This window comes from Balaenoptera physalus (genome assembly GCF_965194825.1).
Source record: "Balaenoptera physalus genome assembly, chromosome: 11".
NCBI classification, from domain to species: domain Eukaryota; kingdom Metazoa; phylum Chordata; class Mammalia; order Artiodactyla; family Balaenopteridae; genus Balaenoptera; species Balaenoptera physalus.
The window spans coordinates 74170836-74187656 of record NC_138896.1 but is presented as its reverse complement, the minus strand read 5'-3'; the positions used below and the strand labels follow the sequence as shown (position 1 = coordinate 74187656).

Genomic DNA, 16821 nt, shown 5'->3' with positions numbered 1-16821 from the left:
ATTCGGGTTACCCCAAAGCTTATAGTGATAACGGACCTTCTTTCACTGCCAAGGTGACCCAACAGCCTTCCTCAGCTCTAGGTATTCACTACCACCTCCACTCTTCCTGGAGGCCCCAATCCTTAGGCAAAGTAGAAAAAGCAAATCATGCTCTAAAGGGAATGCTTGCAAAAAACAAAAACAAAAACAAAACACTTGCTAAGCTATGCCAAGAGACTTCAGAAACCTGGATCTCTGTCCTGCCTGTAGCCCTTCTCTGGACCAGGATGGCCTCAAAGAGAATTTTAAAACTTAGCCCATTTGAGACCTGTGAGAAGCCCCCCGCCTTTTGTTTCCGGTCATGCCGCACAGCTTGTGGGATCTTAGTTCCCAGACCAGGGATTGAACCCAGGCCCTCAGCAGTAACAGCCTAACCACTAACTTCACCATGGCACTGCCAGGGAAGGACCACTGGGAGGCCCTTTTTGACTTCAGATCTCTTGATGAGGAAACTCACAAATGGGTCTCCCACACTGTTAGCTTGAGCCAAGTTCTAAAGGTCCTCCAAGAATACGGAAACGAAGCGCTGCCCACCCCCACAAAGGAAAGGTCGCAGTCTCCATCCAGTCAGGGCACTCTGTCCTACTAAAAACTTGGAAGGAAGGGTTCCCTGAGGACCAGATACAACCAAAATGGAAGGGACCATATCAAGTGTTACTAAGTACCCCAACTGCTGTCAAGCTATAGGGAGTTACTAATTGGGTTCATCTGTCTAGAACAACACCTGTATCTTATAAGTCCCAACAGGAACCAGAAGAGACCTGCTCCTGTGAGCCCATGGAAGACCTCAGATACCTTTCCAAGAACAGATAAGTGACTGCACGTGGCTGAGGTGGGTTGGCCTAGTCATCCTTGTGTTTCTGACTATCACGCTCTTATTCTGCCGCTTTTCAGAACCCCCTCCCCCTGGTAAACATCTTCTTTGCCCCTGCTAGGTCTGAAAGAAAAAATACGGTAATATGATGTCAAAAGCCATCATACTAGTAGGACTTCTGACGAAGGTTGCAGCTCGGAATGGGAAAATCATGCTTTAGTAAACATATCTAAAATAGTTGCCCTGGGAGAAAAACTGGTTAATTGTTGGGCCTGCCATAAAAACCCTGGCTTAACAACAGTCGTTACAGGTACAAATAGGTACATACAAGAGCTTTACCAATTCAAACACATGGAAACCACCCCCACAGCTGATACGAGTGTGACGGATGATACCCCCATCAGGACCGATACCTTGCCTACGTTTTAACTCTTTTTAAAAAGGTGACATAACTTTTCCTTTAATCATGGCTACTTTTGTTATCCAGAAAACCAGTCAAGCTTCCAATGTCACTACACCTCTAATGGTTCTCTTGGCTATGGTGAGCCTCTTTGGAACAATCCCTGGGCACCAGAGGGTAATATCACCACAGCGTTTTGGAACCTGGACCCAAACTGCATTCCCACGAATGCCTCCACTCTCTGTGCTTATAATGAAGCCCAGACCCCAGGTGCCTACTGGATAGGGATGGAATGGACTAAAAACTGGGCTAGAAGTTGTCAGGCTCTATGGAAACTGTGGATTAAAACTTTCTTACTACACCATCTCACCTAAGCCGAGGTCACGGAATACTCCCGGAACTTAACTGTTTTGAATATACTAATGGGCCCTTGTCCCCATATTGTGTTCATTAACTTTTCCCTTCCATGGATCTAGATGGCTGCTTCCTTGCTAAATTCTTCTGTTCCCAGATCTCTTATTGCACCTTCAAGATAAGCCTGGATACGTGGCACTCCTCAGAATGAGGGCCCAAAGACAAGGGCACCCCAGGGTAATTTGGCCCCTATGTAAATACTTATCCTTATATAATGTGTGGCATAAGGGAGCCTGTACATTAGGACATTTGGTTCCAATCACTGTCACAATACATAATACTCAAAATCATCCCAGGAGGGCCATCGGATTAATATTGGCAAGAATAGGACTGGCAGGGGGATTGGCAACTCCATGGGAGGCTTTGCCTACCATGAGGTAACCCTAGAAAACCTAACCAACACTTTAGAGAACCCAGCCCTGACCACTGGAAATGCCCTAAATAGACTTTCAACTTCTTTAAACTCAGTGGCCAATGTGGTTACGGACAATAGATTGGCCTTGGATTACTTGCTGGACGAGCAGGGTGGCGTTTGTGCGGTCATAAACAAAACCTGCTCCACCTATGTCAACAATTCAGGCCAGATTGAGATGGACATCAACAAGATTTATGAACAAGCAACATGGTTACACCGCTACAACCAGGGGTCAGACCCTAATGCCATCTGGTCCACCATTAAGAGTGCCCTCCCTAGCCTGCCTTGGTTCCTTACTTGGAACCTGAGTAACAGCCATACTCCTACTACTCCTCTTCTTTGGATTCTGCCTCTTTCACCTCTTGGTAAAGTTCATGTTTTCCAGGTTACAACAATTCCACATCAAAATGATGGTTAGGGGAATTCCCTGGTGGTCCAGTGGTTAGGACTTTGTGCTCTCACTGCTGAGGACCTGGGTTCGATCCCTGATTGGGGAACTAAGATTCCACAAGCTGCGAATGGCGCAGCCAAAAAAAAAATTATGGTTAGGCAAGGATTCCAGCCCATACCGCCCTATGACTTAAAACAAGAAGCTGTCCTGCCCCTGGGATCCCTACACTAGGCATCCAGAAATTTCTACTCCCTGACAGGCAAGGTCAATGCCCCTACTCAGCCCTGAAGCAGCCAAAGAAGACAGACCATCACCCTTCTGCTTCCCCTAAGAATATGGAAGTAAAATCTCTGATGGGGGAATGAGACAAGAGGGAAAGGGGCAGAACACAAACACTAGATAAGTGAAGAGGGGGCACAGCTGTTGGGATGCAATTAAGTCCGAATAGAACCAGCTGAAACCATGGTGGCTTCGAGAATAGTCTGGTCATTGACCTTTAGCTCGTTATAATGTCATCATAATACTCAAGATCACTCCCCCTTACACTGTGATAGTTCTGACACGACCGTAAAAGGTCAAAAAGTGAACAGTGGCCCAATTCCTGGAAAATCCCCCCCTTCCCTGAAATAGCAAAAATATTTGTCCCACTCGTTAGCGTATGAAATTACTTAGCCCATAAAAACCTACAACCCCATGCCCCGGGGCTGCTCTCACTTTCCCAGAGGGTCCACATTCTACCTATGGAGTGTGCATCCTGCTAAATAAACCTGACTTTGCTTTTCTCTGGTTCGTTCTTGAATTCTTTCCGGCGAGAAGCCAAGGACCCTCACTTGGCAGTGGTCTGTCCTAAGGACTCTTGTGGGTCCCAGGATGTGACATTTCCCTCTCCTGAAACAATTAGAGGCCTCTGCCCTCCCCGTGGATCTTGATTAGGGTTGGGGCAGGGATGGGCTTCTCTCCCCAGCGCTGGTTTACCACTCCCTGCTAAATTCTAAGAGTCTCTGGGAAGGCATGAGGCTGAGGTCCTTCTCCAGGACAGGCTAGTGGGCACTGGACAGCACAGCCCATAGGGACCCATTTAATGGGGTCCCCCTCATATTCCCCAGCCTCAGTACAGCATTAGCCTGGGATGCATGGACACACCTGTCCAGGCCCTGGGAAGGTCAGGGCTCCGCAGGCCCTCAGGGGGCCATTTGTCCCTCCCCCACCTCCAGGCCCTGCTGCCTGCAAACCTTTGTTTTTCCAACAGGAGGCAAGTGGAACTTCTGGCCTGTGTGTTCTGTGTGAGTCCAAGAGACAGAAACACAAGCTGCTAGGCAATGAGTACAACGCAGTGATTCGGTAATTAATCCGTCCGCACCAGGGGCCACATCAGGATGTTTACCCGCCTCCCAGGAGCTCACAGGCCAACTGAGTGAGGGAAGAGGAAACTACAGGGATTCACCCTCCCGCGTGCCGGCTCTGTTCTAGGCACACATCACCTTATATCAGCCTCACGGGAAGGGATTTTTCCCCCTGTCTTTTGGGACACGGAACAGAGACTTACCGGGAGGAAAAGGCGCTGAGCCAGGAAGCTGAGCTGTGATCCTGCAGGCGGTGGGGAGGGAGCCCTCAGAGGCCCAGGAGCAGGGCGTAGGCCAGGTGGGGGTCCCTGAGGCACTCACAGCACCTGCCCCTCCTGTTGGTGCTGCAGCCGGTACGGGGGTATCTGCTCTGGCCTCTTCCAGCCCTGCAGCCTTGGCACTGGCTTTGCCCCGCGGCCTCCGCTGTAGCCTCTGGATGTTCCCGGAACTCCAAAGCGGAGGAGCAGAATCCACTTATCCAGCACCTATCCCGCTCCACGCCAGGCTGGGCACACCCCTCGGCGCATCACGTGCCGCTGAAGCCTCTCCTCCACCGCAGAGACCACCTCCTCCACCTGCCCGGAGAGATGGGGAGTGAATTCAGCTGTGGCCACCTGATCCTATTGGACCTGAGAGAGTGGTGCTGGGGGCAGGGAGCCTCCTACAGAGCCCAGCTCACCTGCCTGGGCTCAGAGCCCACTGAGGGCTACGCAGATCCACGCAGATGGGCTCGGTGTCCTGTGGGCTCAGACATGCTGAGATGCAGCACAGAAAACCCCGTGCAATATATACAGTGGAATAGTACTCAGTTATAAAAAAGGATGAAATAATGCCATCTGCAGCAACATGGATGGACCTAGAGATTATCATACTAAGTGAATAAGTCAGAGAAAGACAAATATCATATATCACATATATGCAGAATCTAAAATATGGCACAAATGAACTTATTTACAGAAGAGAAACAGATTCACAGACAAAGAAAACAAATTTATGGTTACCAAAAGGGAAAGGGGGTGGGAGGGGGATAAATTAGGAGTTCGGGATTAGCAGATACAAACTACTACATATAAAAAATATAAACGATAAGGTCTTACTGTATAGCACAGGGAACTATATTCAATATCCTGTAATTAACCATGATGAAAAAGAATATGACAAAGAATATATATATGTAAGGCTTCCCTGGTGGCTCAGTGGTTAAGAATCTGCCTGCCAATGCAGGGGCCATGGGTTCAAGCCCTGGTCCAGGAAGATCCCACATGCCGCGGAGCAGCTAAGCCTGTGCGCCACAACTACTGAGCCTGCGCTCTAGAGCCCGTGAGCCACAACTATTGAGCCCACGTGCTACAACTACTGAAGCCCATGAGCCTAGAGCCCGTGCTCTGCAACAAGAGAAGCCACCACAATGAGAAGCCTGCTTGCCACAACTAAAGAAAGCCCGCATGCAGCAACGAAGACCCAACACAGCCAAAAATAAAAAATTTTTAAAAAATTAAAAAAAGAATACATATATGTATAACTGAATCACTTTGCTGTACATCTGAAACTAACACAACATTGTAAATCACTATACTTCAATAAAAAAATTTTTTTAATAAAAAAATTTAAAAAGAAAAAGAAAACCCTGTGCAAAACAGGCTGCCTCCGGCTGAGGGCCGCAGATGCCCTCTGTGTGTGGGCTGAGCAGGTCATCATAGTGGAGTTACGCCTGCAGGTGCAGGACAGCCCGGGGTTGAGTCCCAGCTCTGCCACCTAAAGCTGTGTGACCTTGGGCATGTTACTAACCCTGTAAAGCCCCAGATTCCTCATTGGGAAAATGGGGAATGTCAGACCAGTACCTCAGAGATTTAGATGGGCAGTGCAGGGCGAACAGAAGGCAAGGTTGGCCCTTGGCTCTGTGTCTCCAGGCTGGAGTTGGTGCTTGTTCTGTAGGTGGAAACTGCAGGGTTAAGCACGGAGGCCACCCAGGAGGAGGTCCCCGGTGTTGGCTGTTTCTCTGCTTGTTGCGGGGTGGGGCAAGGAGTCCATTCATGCTCTGAGACTTCCCTGGGAGCCCGGCCAGCTCTGATGTGCAGGTTGGAGAGAAGTTGTCGGTCCTCCTAGGCCTTCTCTTCCGCAAACCCTGCTGGGCAAGTGTCCTGCGTTAAGTCTCGGAGAAGGCCCACTGTGGTCTCCTGACTCCCGCCCTTCTGCTCCTCGCACTGAGGGGTGTCCTCCTCGGTCCCTTGGCTGGCCACCATCTGGAGCCTCACCAGGCCTGGCACCAGGCACCTGAGAGGCTCCTGTATGCTAGGAGGTGGAACTCTGGGCATGGGAACGGAATCTAGACATGCTGAAGGATGGGGAGTCGGGGAGAGCTTCCAGGAGGAAGAATTGGGTGAGGTGACCAGCTTCAACTAGAGGAGAGGGGCAGAAGGGCAACACAGCCTGGGAAAGATGAGGGGCAGGACATGCCTGGGGGATTAAGCCTCAGGCTTTGGGGGTTGCTGCTGGGACAGGGAGGTGGCTGGACTCATAGCCAGTTCTCAGTGGGCTCTGTGGGAGGTTGATGAATTCCCCACACCTCGTCAAGCTAAGTTGCACAGAACAGCTCTGAGCAGGGTGGGCTGCGTGGACGTGCAGGTGGGATTTGTGGTGCCTCCTCTGGCCAGTGCAGGGATCAGGCAGCCCCGATCCTGGGCCAGTGTCTGGCATCCTCTTGCTCTGCTCAGACAGCAGGTTGCCTAAGAGAGGCAACCGGTTCAAATCCTGACACCAGCGTTCTCCGTCTGTGTGGCCTTGGGCAGGTGTCCACATGGAAGCCGGGGAGAGCAACAGTACTTAAGCAAAAGGGTGACTATGGGGGCAGGAGGCACGGACAAGAAGGGCCTGTGTGGATACCCTACAGTCGTTGGTAGTTGTCTTCCTGGTACCTGGTGGGCATGCCCAGGCCTGCACCTTCCCCTCACCTTGCCCCATATAACAGATGGGGAAACTGAGGCTGGCTTGGTACCCTGACTGTCCCAAGACCACGGAAAGTCTGCACCAGAAGCTGCCTAGCTTCCTGCCCCTCAGTGTCCTAGGGTCACAGGGAACAGGCAGGCAGTTACTGGGCTAGGGGCAGAGATGAGGAAGAACAGACCTGCCCCTGGGAGGCCTGCCTGTAAGGGTGCAGCTCTGCCCCCACTTCATCCCATCCTCCATTTCAGCCCTCCATCTTCACACCCTCTCTGTCCTCTGGCACCACACCCGCCCTGGGCGCTGCCACTGTCCCAGAAGCCTCCGTCCTCCCATGACTCTACTGGGCCCAGGGATGCTGCAGGGGGGGGTGGGCGGGGACATCGAGGCCAGCGGCTTCTTTACTCCGTCCAGCTCAAGTGCAGCCCGAGCCAGGCTGGGAGCACAGCTCGAGTGAGGCTGTAGCCACCACAGGTCAGCCTGACCCCAGACTGATGCCCAGAAACAGCATGAGTCCCTGGGGCAGGAGGAAAGGCACTGTGTGTGACTGAGGCAGCAGGACGTGTCACCTGTGTATCTGCTGCCACTGAGGAGGACTCTTCAGAACACTGAGAGGGAGAAAGTAAGAGAGAAGCAGAGAGGAAGAGAGGGAGGAGTAGGGATGCTGAGGAAGTGCAAAGCCAAGACTCCAAGCCTCCATTGTCTGCACCAGGCCTGGAGCCCCAGCCAGGACTCTGCGCCTGGGATCTGGGCCCAGCCCACCTCCAGTGCTTTATTCCCAGCCAGGTGGGCAGAGAGGCTCAGGTGGAGAGAGAGAGGGAGAACGAGAGCGCCCTAGCAGGTCCCCCGTGATCAGCTCTGTGCGGGTGCTGGATGCTGAGGTACGGGAGGTGTGGTCCTTGGGCTCTGTGTGGGTGTCCTCCAGCATGTGTGTACTAGGGTGCCCCATCTGCCCCAGCGCCACCCCAGGTTTTATATCTGTAACACGTGTTACACAAACGGGATCGATCTGTACCAGCAGAAATGACCTTCCCTCAACCATAGGCTTGGTCCACCTTCCTCATTAGCTTCCATGTCCACCTCACTGGGGTCCTGTACACGGACTTGATCAGTGGGCACTTCACCCAGTGACACCCCCATTAGGGATTCTGCTGTTACAGATGCCCTTGCTAGAAGGATGCTCACGAGCAGCAGGACATACCCTGGGAGTGTGTTGAGGTCCCTCTGTGAGCGTTGTGCACGTGTGCCATTAGGATTATTGATGCTCCGTGACTCTGGGCCTTGGCTCCTCATCTGTAAAACGGGGAATAATACTTGTGTACACCTCATAGGGTCATGAGAATTAAATGCAATGGGAGAGTGGCCAGGAAGCCAAGCTTAGCCTTGTCTGGGGCACAGCAAGAGCTGTGCTCCTTGGGTTTCTTTTATGGTTGCTATTATTGTCGTGTGCCTCTTCTGTCCCCTGAGGGGCTGGACCAGCTCAGTGTGGGGTCCTGCTGCTAGCAATGCCCCTCCCAACCACCAGAGTGGGGACTTTTCTGGGGGAGGCTGCCCAGGGCTGCTCTGCACTGGTTCAGAGGCAGCCAGTTCACAAGCCAGTTCAGCTTATCTCCTGAGGATTGGAGGTCTGTCTGTATCTTCCCCTGGGTTGACATGAGGTGACCCAGTGTCCGAGAATTAAAAACCCTTCCACACCTGAGGTTCCAATGCCCCCAACCAAATCCAAGGAAGGGCCCCTCCAGGTGCGGGGGGCTCCCAGGGGGCTCTAGTGGTGGGGCTGACACAGCTGTGCCTGTCTGTCCTCCTGCCCCCCACCCCCCAACATAGGCCCCGGGGGCTGGACTCCTTTCTGCACAACTGTTCATGCTCACTGGCTCCTTCCCCAGGCCCTGGGACCCTTCCCTGAACAATCCAGACCCCTCTCCCTGCCCAGCATGTCTCAGGCTAAACAGTACCCGGAACCCCCGCAGGTGGTCATGGGCAGAAAGGCTCTCAAAAGCCACCCAGGCCCCCAGGCCTGCCAGAGGAATTCCAAGACTCCCAGGGTGCCCCCTCTTACCCTTCACGTAGCAAAGACTTTCCAGAAAAGTCTCTGGCTGGTTCTGGGTCAAATCTACTGCCCTGGACATTGGGGCAGAGAAAGGAGATCCAGCGTTCATCCCCCAGACCAGCACTGGTCCCTGCAACACCCTGAACACACCAACACTTAGTGACCCCGATGGTGAGGGCTGCAGGGCTGCAAGTGTCCACCATGGGGTAATGACAAGTGCGGCTCCCAGCCCAGGAGAGGGGTCTCCTTGCTCCTTCCTTCCCCTCCTTCCTCCCCCTCCTCCCTTCCTCTCCCTCCTCCCCCTCCTCCCTTCCTCTCCCTCCTCCCTTCCTCTACAGTCTAAGGTCTGGGTTCTTCTCTCTGCTCCCAAAGGTGGCACCATCTTTTCTGATGGAACCACCGTGAGGAGCCAGTAGGTGGTGGGCAGATGTGTCCCTGGCAGGGAGATACCAAAACCAGTGTGTACAGCCCCAAGAGAGGGACTGACCAGCTCCAGGGACTCGGAGAGGGGAGATGTCATGATTTATGCTCATGCGTTTGCTCATTTTTTACTTATTAATTTGTTCGGAAATATTTATTGAGCCCGAGTGCCAAGGTAGGGAAGTGGGGTGAGCAGAGCAGCCTGGGGGGTTCTGACAGTTTGGGGTATCAGCTTTTAGCTGGGCAGAGGGATCCCAGAGCTGTCCTCCATCTAGTGGGTTTGTTCTGGCCTCTGCCAGGCACCCAAAGCCCCTCTGGGCAGACAGTGCTCTGGATGCAGCTCTGAGAATCCCACGTTCAAACCCTACTTGGGCCACTTTCCAGCGGTTTGGCCATGGGCTGGTACCCTCACCTCTCTGGGCATTGCCTCCCTCTGGAAAAGGAGGACAAGGCAATGCCTGGTCCCCAGGGTAGAGGGGACAGGACACAGGCCATGCAGGCAACACCTGGGACATAGGAAGTGCCCAGTGACACAGCACCACGTGGATTTCCCCTCCTACCCTGTGCAGGAGGCCGAGGGCAGGGTCAGGACCCCACGTTCGCTCCCTCTGACAAGAGCAGCCCAAAGCCCACTCCCTCAGGCCTGTTTCCCCATCTGTGAAGAGGTGAGGCAGAATCACAGGGGCCCTGCCATGGCACGGAACATGAAGAGGAAACACACCCCACGCCCAACCATAGCCCAGCTCCTTGTCCCCGGAGGGCATCAGGTCTTCCATGAGGTGAGACAGCCGGATGTCTTGGCCAGCAAGCATAGGGGCGGGGTCTGGGTGGCAGGGGCTGGAGTGGGGACATGGCTCTTCCATGTCCTCTGAGTGACCCTAGATTATCTCCTCCAGACAGCTCCTTCCGCCAACTCTGCCCTCTGCCTAATGCTTATCTCCGTGATAAATGGCCCCACTGCCCTGACAGAGGAAGAGCTGTGTCCTTCAGAGCCCTCTCTATCGGGCAGGGCGCAGCCGGGTGCCAACTTGGGCCTCAGCACGTCAGCCGAAGATCCCAGGCCGCTGACCCAAGAGTCTTGCCAGGTGGAATGGGGGCTCTGGCCCCAGGGAGGCTGGCTGTCTCACTGCCGGTTGTCTGTCTGGTTAAGGCCCTTGGGGACTCTGGTCTGAAGCGGGTGAAAGGCCGGGTCTTGGGGATTTTGAGGGGAAGGCAAGGATCTGTTCTCACAAGGCGCTCACCGTTTTCTCCCAGAGCCCCCCAGCCTCTGCGTGCCCCGCACCTGACATGCACATACACAGCGTGACACCCCAACCATGACCTGGCAGCAGAGAGGGGCTGCTTTGACCTGCACATGACCCTAATGTGGCAGCTGGCAGACACTGGCTGCGGGCTGGATCCCACATACAGGCTGTGGAGTGGCATCCCGTGGAAGGGTAGCATGAGCGGGGAAGGTGGTGAGCCTGGCTCTGCGGGGTCCTTTGGCGCATCCCAGCTCTAACAGCTGCTTGAACGCCGTCCCAGGGAGGGGGGCGTGACCGGCCCAGGTCCCCACCAGAACAAATGGAATCTCCAGGGCCCCGCAGGACAGGGTCAGGCTGCGCCTCTTTGCTGACAGAGATGCGCTCAGAGATTGTACATCCCCCAGGAGGAAATGTCTTTCCTTCCCTTTGGTCCAGGGCCAAAGGTCGGGTCCGTTGATTCCGCTTTTCCTCCTGGCTTCAGCCTGACGCCACTACAGGCAAAGGCAGGCCGTCTGTCCACAACCAGATCCTCAGTGCTCAGCCAGCCCTTGGCTCTGAAGAAATGTCTGTTGATGAATGAATCTTGGCTCCACATGAATCTTTGATACTCTAGGTTCTTGCATCCAAATATAATGTTTCATTGAAAAAAAAAATCTGCACTTATTTAGTGCTGAGGTGGCTCCCAACACACGGCCAGTGTCACTGCTATTGCTGTTAACTTCACACACAGCCAGTGTCACTGCTATTGCTGTTAACTTCACACACGGCCAGTGTCACTGCTATTGCTGTTAACTTCACACACGGCCAGTGTCACTGCTATTGCTGTTAACTTCAGGGCTGCCCTGAACCAGCCAATGCCAGTGACTTTGGGGGCAGGTGCGGGGGTAATTACATTTTAGGGGGCAGTGTAACCATCTTTGCAACATTCTCAGCATGTGGGTATGAGCATGCATTTAAATCTTACTAGATTTTTGTGATGTTTGTGCCCGAACTTAACTTTCTATTAATAGAAAAACATGTGGGTTTTACATGTTACTCATCATTCAACATATATTGACTAAGCACATCCTCTGGGCTCCTCTGGGGTGAGACGACGGGATCCAGCAGTGGCCAAGAGAAACGTGGCCTGCTCTGGGTCCTGCGTCCCCAATGGAACAAGCACACAATTAAAGACCTGATCACAAGTTCCATGAATGCTCTGAGGAGCAGTGTAGGGGGCTCTACAGGGACAGGTACCAGGGGGCTGTCATGATCTAGAGGCTGGGAAAGCTACCCACGGAGAGGGCTGGAAGCTGACTCTGAAGAGTGAGTAGGCGTTAGCAAGGGTAAAGGAAGGGGACATTTTCCAGGCAGAGAGAACAACCTGGGCAAAGGCCAGATGGCCGGAGAGACCATTAAACCCTGAGTGTTCACTGCAGCTGAGTGGAGGAGGGAGTTGAGCTCCAGGGAGAGGCTGGACCAGAGTACACAGGCCCTCTGGGGGCCAGCAAAAGGGAGCCATGGCAGGTCAAGCAGAAGGAACAGGAGGCCAGAGGTGACTTCTAGAGGTCCCTTTCTAGCTGCTGGGTAGAAGTGGGTTATGTAGGATTTCACTCCCCAAAGTCTGGAGCTGATTTTGCTGGTACGGCCGGGGATACAGGTTTTTTATTGCTCTCTGTTGTCTCCTCCGTGCCTGTCCAGACCACGGGCTTTCGGGGGCAGGGGCGGGTCTGTGTCTAATTCATTTCTGAGGGCCCAGCGGCCGTCACAGGGCCAGACATATAGCAGGGGCTAAACAGAAGCCTGCTGAGTGAGGGCGCGCACTGACCTGGTGCCCCACCTGTCTGCCCAGTGCTGCCCATGGAACTGTCTGTCAGGCCTGACTCTACCCACTAGCTTGTGTCCTCAGCCAAGCAGGGCCGGGCCCTGCAGGATGTGCTGGACAACAGGCCGTGCATCCAGGAAGCAGACTTCGTGCCTTTCCTCACACTCCCACGCTGGCTGCCAGCCGGGGAAGCGCCAGCCCGGAAGCCCTCCCAGCCATCAGGCTCAGAAGTGCAGGCACCATCTACCGGGGCCAGATCAGATCCAGTGCCATGCAGCCTGCAGAAGCCCAGGGTCCCACCCACAGAGACCACCTTGGCCCCAGCCTCACCTCAGGCAGCTGAAGCGAAGACCAGAGGTCCTGGGTGGGGTAGAGATTGGGATGCAGAGAACCTTGGGTGAGACTGGAGGGGAGGAGCACTACCTACTCAGGGAAAACTGCTCACCAGCTACAGCTGGGCCAATTCACCACACGCAGACGGGAAGCAGTGATTTCTCCATCCCAGGAGGTGTGCAAGCAAGACCAGAAGCTGGAGGAACTCCCAGGTCCTCTCTCCACCCTGCTGTGAGAACCCCCCACCAAGCATCCTCTCTCCACCGAGCCCCAAAAGCCACCCCTTCCTGCTCCTGGGGGACCATCACTGTGGCTGTGTGGCCACGTAGTCCCTCCTCCCCACCTCACTTGCCTCTTCGGTGACACAAGAGTGGGTGAGCTCAGGAGGTGTTTTCCTTTCATTCTCTGCTCTCAGCACCACACAATGATCGCATTTATTCTCAACATCCATAATAATTTTCTTCTAAAACAAAAACATGAAGAGTTCCAAACCAATTAGCGAAAACACAGGAAGTCACCTTAATTTCAGGACACAAAGAAATACCATCAGGCTCCCGTGTTTTCCTTGTGGTAAAGTGGATTGTTTCTTCAAAGGCCCGAAGCTGTCTGGAAGGGGTGGGGGTGGGAGGGAGGCCAATGTGGGAGGTCCAGGACCCCCTCCTCTGCCCCCACATCCCTTCATACCTACCATGAGCCCTCGGGGTGGGGCCATGGTCCAACTGTGCTTCTGCGCGCGCGCACACACACACACACACACACACACACACACACCCATCCTCCTCCACTCCTGGGATCACAGGCCTCCTCTTCCCTTGCACTTCTGATGAAATCCAATCCCCCAGCATAGCTGACAAGGCCCCTGGATCTGAACCAACCACCCACTTCTTGATGCCCCTCCCTCACTCTCTGCTCCTGGCCTTCGCACTGGATGTTCTTTCCTCCCTGAACTCTCTTCCCTTGGCTAAGGACACATGCATCCTTTGGGACTCAGCTTATATACCCCTTCCTCCAGGAAGGTCTCCCTGACCTCATCAAGGGTTCCCAGGGCCACTTGTACACCCCCTGCCACAGGCCTGCTCATTCTGACATGTACCTTCCTGGTCACATGTCTGTCACCTCCATTGCCACTCAGTGTCTCAAGGCACAATGCCTGGTACAGAGACTGTGCCCAGTAGGTGTTTGATGAATAAATGAATGATCCTCAAAATGCCCTCAGAACCCTAAGCTGGCCTTGACTGAATGTTCTGGTTCCGAGCTCACTGTCAAACCCCAGGAGGGCAAAAGCCTTGCCCTGAGCCTGAATGCAGGTCTGGGACCTGGGGATCCCTGCACCCTGGGGTGGGAGGGTATGTGTGCCCAGAATTCTTTCCTAACATGGTCCTGTTATTTAGGGATGGGCTGAGAGCCCTCTGTGAGCAGGAAGCAGGAAGGAGAGCTGGGCCTCTGTTCTCCCACCCAATCCCCAATTTGGAGGACATGCAGCCTGTAATTTGGAAGGCTAATTTGGTCTGGGGTTAGAAGGGAGCGCTCTGTGTGCTGAATGATGCCATGCTCTCCCAGGGGAGGAAGTGTCCTCTCCTCAGCTCTCAGGCACAGGCCACGCTGCTCCCGCATAGCCCCTGAGGCCTGGGCAGAGACCCCTAGAGCATTGGGTAGCCAGCCCTCCGCCAGAGGAGAGGGAGAGAGGGAGAAACCTGGGGTCCAGTCCCCTTAGCCACTGACTGCCCAGACAGGGGTTACCTTGGGTCAGTGGGCCCCAGACGTCAAAAAGAACCAACAGAGGGTCCCCAAGGACGAGGGCCCCAGAGCGCCCCAGACAGCTGCTCAGGAGAAACACTGGGGAAATGGGCAGTGATCACCTGGCCCAGAAGCCACAGTCCCCAGCAACCCCCACTCCTGCTGCTGCCTGAGCCCTGCCACAGAGTCACTTAACATCCCTGCAGCATGATGGGTCATCATGCTGTTTCCAGCCGCTGAACACTGTCCACCTCATCCCCTGTGAAGCCCTGTCTGACCACCAGGCTGGATCAAGACCCACTTCCAAGCCCCCACAGCGCTGAGCTTCCCATTTCACAGCACTGGGCGTTCTGCCCTATAGGTGCCTGATTGCCTCCCCCATCAGAATATGGGCTCAGTTAGAGTGGGGCCTGGTCGTGGTCCCCTTGGTGGCCCAGAGCCCTGCCCAGGGTCTGGCTCAGCAGAGTTGGTATGACAGGACAGGCAGAGAGGCTGCTCCACTCACAGCTGTGTGGCCTTGGAGTGGCACTTCTCTGGTCCTTGGTTTGCCTGTCTGTGGACCAGGCACACAGCAGCATTTCAGTATTCGATGAACACGTGAGTGAATGAATGAGAAGCTGGTCTAGATGGTCTGCAATCCCTGCACCTCAAACCCTCCACAGTTTCTCTCCTCATTCAAGCTGCAAGGCTCTCTGCCCAGGTACATGCCAGCCAGGACTGGCACTGGCCTTGGGATGAGGTGGCCAAAAGCCCTAGGGACCGTCAGGGCAGGCAGGACGCGCAGGGGAGCTGAGAAGCTGGGGCCTTGAGAGGGTGATGGGTGACAGAGCCTTGTGGGGGAGGGCATAAAGACTTCAGGGTGACAGATAAAGTCCCCATCCCTGAACATGCCTGGTGTTTTGAGGACCCTGGCCTGCCTGGGGGCAGCACCCCATCCCCAACTCACCCACACTCCAGCAGCTTCTCCTGAAACTTCTGCTCAGCCTCTAACCGTCTATCACTGGGGCTGATGATTCACACGCTCCGCACCTCTTTCCTCTTCCCAACTAATTATAGCTCCTGCGTGTTTTTCCCCCTGGAAAAATGTCTTCTTAAAAAAATACATCCCCAAGCCAGCAGTAATTAATTTGGTGAGCACCAGTGTGCAATTCAGACAGACTCTGAGGACAGGAAGGTCCCAGGTATAGGGAGAGGTCTTTTGTCCAACAGAGGAAGAGACGGGTATGGGACGCAGGTGGACATGGGACACTTCAAGCAGCAGAAGCTCAGCCCATCCCCCACTCTGCCTACCATGACTCCGGGGACCTTGGGGAATTACAGTCACAGTAACAGTCATGGGGACTCTACGGAGCACTGCTACATGCTGGGCACAGTGCCAAGTGTCCTCCAAGTGCACTGACGTTCCATACTCTGACACCTGCTGAAGTCGGCCCTACTGGCCCTACTCTGGAGACGAGGACACGAGCTCAGAACCTGCCCGGAGTCCCACAGCCGTCAGTGGTGGGGTGAAATGTGAAGCCTGTGGCACTGGTAGCCGTGGCCTGAGCAGAGGGAAGCCCAGGGCCATTAGCCCCTCAAGAGACAGGCAAGCACATGGCCCTCTGGCCTGTCTCTCCCTCACCCACCTTCTGGGAATCACAGCAGTTCCCCTGGAACTGGGCCAGAGTTGACACCACAAGTGTTGTCTGAGCTCTTCGTGGGGCCCAGTGAGCAGACAGCAGAGCAGATGTCTGAGCAGGTGCCCCGGCCAGGTGGAGAGAGAAGACACTGCCAGGACCAGGTCCTAGAGCAACAGTGACAGAATGACTGAGACATCTGAGACTGGGTCAGGGAGCCAGACAGATAGAGAGGGGCAGAGATGGAGACTAAAACAGAGAGACAGACTCAGGTCTGAGTCAGAGCCCAGAGGACAAAGATAAACCCAGAGAGAAGAGACAGAGACACAGGGCAGGGGACTGAGCCCCAGACTGAGCAGCAGGGACAGCTGAGATGGGAGAGGACCCCAGACCTGGTGTGGCCAAGGGGCTGGTTCAGCCAGAGAACCAGAGGCCTGGCGGTCTAGGAGAGAGCCAGGAGGGAGGGAGTGTTGAAAGGAAAGTGAGAGAAGAGAGATGGAGGCCCAAAGCCTCATGAGGTCAGGCTCGGCTGGCGGGGGCCCCAAGAAGATGGGGTAGCCATGGACACTCCAGCCTGGCGTGGGAGTTGGAAGCATAGTGCCTCCTCATCTCTATCAATCCAGGAAGACTGCCTGGGGAGGTGGCTCCAGAGGGGGTGAGCACATGGGCATCAGGAGAGCTGAGGTGCATGGATCAAATGAGCAGGGGGGCCCATCCCGGGAGGGCTCCCCTGGAACGGGCTCTCTGACGCTAGTCTGTCCCCCCATCTCCACCAGCGCAGAGGCAAAGTCCCTCTCCGGGGGTTAAGGAAAATCCAGGCAAGCCTAGGCCTCTCCTTTTCTCCAGGGGAAGTGACACCCT

General features: G+C 54.5%; 1 protein-coding gene and 1 long non-coding RNA gene across 22 annotated transcripts in view; one reads left to right on the top strand and one right to left on the bottom strand.

Annotated features, from left to right (window-relative positions):
* Nucleotides 1–16821, top strand: part of RPL29 (ribosomal protein L29) — an 84853-nt gene that overhangs the window by 45694 nt on the left and 22338 nt on the right. The gene's annotated exons all lie outside the window — the stretch shown is intronic.
* LOC309638486 overlaps nucleotides 1–16821 on the bottom strand; it is a 75663-nt gene that overhangs the window by 38741 nt on the left and 20101 nt on the right. For 7 of the 21 annotated variants that reach the window (XR_014251137.1, XR_014251141.1, XR_014251145.1 and 4 more), the window contains 6 exons: nucleotides 15970–16127; nucleotides 12960–13070; nucleotides 7958–8049; nucleotides 5658–5941; nucleotides 4496–4571; nucleotides 4020–4391 (listed from right to left, as the gene is read on the bottom strand). This is a non-coding gene — a long non-coding RNA (uncharacterized lncRNA). Of the gene's footprint in view, nucleotides 1–4019; nucleotides 4392–4495; nucleotides 4572–5657; nucleotides 5945–7957; nucleotides 8050–12959; nucleotides 13071–15290; nucleotides 15420–15969; nucleotides 16128–16821 lie in introns of all 21 variants that reach the window. The other 14 variants (XR_014251133.1, XR_014251147.1, XR_014251149.1 and 11 more) reach the window with 10 other exon arrangements.